Here is a 4,053-nt window from a genome sequence, read left to right as displayed (position 1 = left end):
TCGGCCGGCTGGAGTGCCTCTGTCCTGCGGCGTCTGGGTGGGTAGAGGGGTGGCACAGGCACAGCATGTCTGGAACCGGGACATGGCCTCTCTGGGGCCCTAGAAGTGGCTGGGCAAGGGTGGTTGTTTCCGTTACGTCTTGCCGTGTAAAATGAGTCCACCCTCGAATGTAGTGACTTACAACAAGAATTGTTTATCCTATGGTTTCTGAGGATCAAGAATTGGGGAGCAGGTCAGCTGGGTGGTACCATCCAGGGTCTGTTGTGAGGGTACACTCAAGTCTGCCAGAGCAGCAGTCCTCCAGGGACTGACTGGGGTTATAGGATCTACTTTCAAGGTGGCTTAGGTTTGTTTTTTGTGGTTTTTTAAAAGATTATATTTATTTATTTTATTATTATTTTTTAAATATTTTATTTAGTGATTCATGAGAGAGACAGAGAGAGGCAGAGACATAGGTAGAGGGAGAAGCAGGCTCCATGCAGGGAGCCTGATGTAGGACTCAATCCCAGGACCCCAGGATCATGGCTTGAGCCAAAGGCAGGTGCTTAACCACCGAGCCACCCAGGTGCCCCAAGATTGTATGTATGTATATATGTATTTATTTATTTATTATTATTTTTTAAATATTTATTCATGAGAGGCACAGAGAGAGGATCAGAGACACAGGCAGAGGGAGAAGCAGGCTCCCTACAGAGACCTGATGCAGGTCTCTATCCCAGGATCCGGGATCATACCCTGAGCCAAAGGCAGATGCTCAACCCCTGAGCCACCAGGCGTCCTATATATATATATATATTTTTTTTTTTTTTTTTTTGAAAGAGCAAGCATGAGCAGGGGAGAGGGAGAGGGAGAAGCAGACTCCCCGCTAAGCAGGGATCTAGATTGGGGGCTCGATTCCAGGACCCTGGGATCATGACCTGAGCCAAATGCACTTATCAGACTGAACTACCCAGGCACCCTAAAGTGGCTTTTTTAAAGGGTGCTGATTGGCTGTGGGCTGGAGTCCTCAGTTCCTTGCTATGTGGGTCTAACCATGGGGCAGCTTGTGTGTCCCCAGGACATGACATCTGGCTTGCCCCAGAGCAAGTGGTCCCAGGGAGAGAGCAAGAAGTCACAAGAATTTTATGTCCTAACATACAATTGCCTCCTACATACTTTTCATTGTAAGGGAGTCATTAAACCCAGTACCCATTCAAAGGGGGATTTAGCTGTGCTTCTAGGAGGGAAAAGCAAAGGAATTTGTGGATCTATTTATTTATTTTTAAGATTTCATTTATTTATTCATGAGAGACCCAGAGAGAGAGAGAGAGACAGAGACACAGGCAGAGGGAGAAGCAGGTCCCATGCAGGGAGCCCGACGTGGGACTCGATCCTGGGGCTCCAGGATCACTCCCTGAGCCAAAGGCAGACCGTTTGTGGATGTTTTTAAAGTGGTACAGGCTGTGGCAGGTGTCAGGGAGTTGACCAGCTTTTTCTTGGCTGCCTAATGTAGACTCAAGTGTGGATCACTTGTGGTTTTGAACCCTGAAACTACGAGGTCATGTGCAGACTAGCAGTTGAGAGGCCAGCACATGGGGCTGTGGGTGAATTCCTGTGTTCTCAAACTTGGTGCTGCTCAGAATGTGCCCCAGGGTTGCTGCCCTTGGGAGTTCTGTCCATTGCTTACCCCACCCCTCTGCAAGAGCTTGTAGAAATGTAGACTCTGGGCTGAGTCTCCAATGTGCTGAGTCAGAACCCACTTTTGAGCAAAATCCAGGAAGATTCTAATGCACACTCACATTTGCGGAGCAGTGTCGTAAAGTAAGAAGTGACAATCTGGAGGTCAACTGCAACCCAACGTGTAGGCAGTGATTAAGCTGTTGTCATTCTAGAGACCGGAGTGTTATAAAAAATGGACTATTGGTATTCTAGAACCCTGGCTTCGGCACTGATGATGGTTGGTCAGTACGTACTGACCCAGTGTGAGATTTAAGGGTAGACCATCAGAATTCTAGGTAGATTCTCTTCCTGGTGAAATTGAGGAAGAGCCCCCATTGTCCTATAACCTTGGATGTTGTCTGGACCAACACCAGTGTTAATGACTCTAGAGCTCTGGCTTTATAGTAACATTTAAGGATCTTCATGGGAGAGTCAATGATGGATGATAGGCTTTTAAAATTAATGGGAGTTCAGAGGGGCGAGGATGAACCATTGGTATCCTTGAACCATGGCCTGTAGCACATTGGGATGCAGCCTCAGAGGCAGTGACATGTTCAAAGTTCTGGCACGTTCAAAGTTCTGGTATGTCAAATTGTAGCCAAAGTTTTCACCATCAGTGTTGCCTCAGATAGGAGCTCTTCTATAGCATGTGGGTGGCTTGTTCAGAAGGTGGGCGGCAGGGCAGTATCCTCCCTTTGGGGACCAGGTAACCTGGTGGTGGATTTTGGAATCCAACTGCCCAAACTTGAATCTCCACTCTAGCACTAAGCAGGTGGGTTGGATACCAGCCCATATCCTCAGCTTTGTCATTTGTAAGATGGGCTTTTGTCGACATGCAGGAACACCAAATGTTTGAAGCACTTAGCACTGTCTGGCTTTTAGTGCCTGTTAGCCATAGCAAGATACCCCAAGAGGCTTATTGGAGGTCCAAGATGTGGCAGAAGGAGGAGAGAGTGGCAAAGATGGATAAAGAGAACCCTCAAAACCCTGAGGGACTTTGAATCGTTGACAGGGCCCACCAGAGCCTCGAGGAGAGCAGGAACCAGAGAGAGGTGCCCATGGACCTAGGGAGATGCCAAGTAGGCCACGCCAGCCCCCTACACCGCTCTCTGATGAGCTCTGGGTAGGTGGTGATCGCAAACCATCCAAAAATGGCCTGCCAAGTTGTGTGGGTTTGTACGTGTGCCTTTTCCTGAGGGTAAGCAGTAGCTTTCATCACCTCTGCAAAGTGCATATTTGTCCTTAAGTGGGGTGTCCCAGCCAAGAACTTGGCCCGGAGAGACAGTGCAAAAAAGACAGGCCTTCTGCCAGAGCAGCGTTGCCAGGGGGACCCAGGGAGAGAGACCTTGGCTTGGGACTCCACTGACCCCTGAGAGTGCCTCACCTCCGGCTGGGGTTAGGTGGAGATGTCAGACTTTGTCTGGAAAGTGGTAGAACCCAACCTCCTCCCACTCCCTCTCCTGCAGGGGTTGGGCCCCAAGTGAGCAGAGGGAGTGAATGGGGAGCACAAAACGTTGGAGCCACGCTTATTCCCAGGACGGAAGATTGAACACAGGCCAAGGATTCTGTGATAATGAAACCCGGAAAGGGATATTTAGCTAATCATTGTTCTAATCTGGAATACAGAGGGACATTCATGGTTCTGGGGCAGGAGGAGAACAGTGGGGCCTCGGTCACTGATAGAGAGTGCTTAGTATATTGCAAATGCTGTTTGTCTTCTGGGTGCAGATCTCTTGCTAAAGGCCTCTCGGAAGTAGCTCTGTGATCACCCCCGTTTTACAGCTGAGAAAACAGAGGCACTTGACTGAAGTTGGCAGAACTGCTGCCAGGGCCATCACTTACCCTTGAATCAGGAAGTGGGTTCTGTGGTGGGTGAGGGGATGGGTCAGTTTGGGTCCAGGGGCCCACAGATTTTTGCCCAAATGTAGCAGATGTGGGAGTAGGAAGATAGATCAATTGGTGACAGTAATGGGTGCAGATCAAAATGCCAGGGCATGGGGACTGAGGCTGAACTTTTTGACCTGCTGTGTTGACTAGGTGTTGGGGTTCAGGGATGCCTGTCAGGCTTGGGAGATGGGCGAGCGGTGGTCTCCCAGTCTGGCACCAGCCTTCCAGGTTAGCAGATTGCAGAATTGGGGTTCCTGGGTTGAACATGGGGGACTCCAAGGGTTTCCAGACAAGCGAGTTAGCAACTATTTGGGGTGGCCATAGGATGACTCCACCCTCTGCCAGGGGAGAGGTTCAGACGGAATGTGTCTACACTGGCCACGAGTTGGATTAAGGGTTTGGACTCAGATGTCAGCCCAATTGAGAATTTTCTGGAAATGGGAACTTGCCAGCCACCTGCTTAACACC

Source organism: Canis lupus, chromosome 1 (genome assembly GCF_048164855.1).
Source record: "Canis lupus baileyi chromosome 1, mCanLup2.hap1, whole genome shotgun sequence".
NCBI classification, from domain to species: Eukaryota; Metazoa; Chordata; class Mammalia; order Carnivora; family Canidae; genus Canis; species Canis lupus.
The sequence above is the reverse complement of the archived record's forward strand: the minus strand, read 5'-3'. Positions refer to the sequence as shown.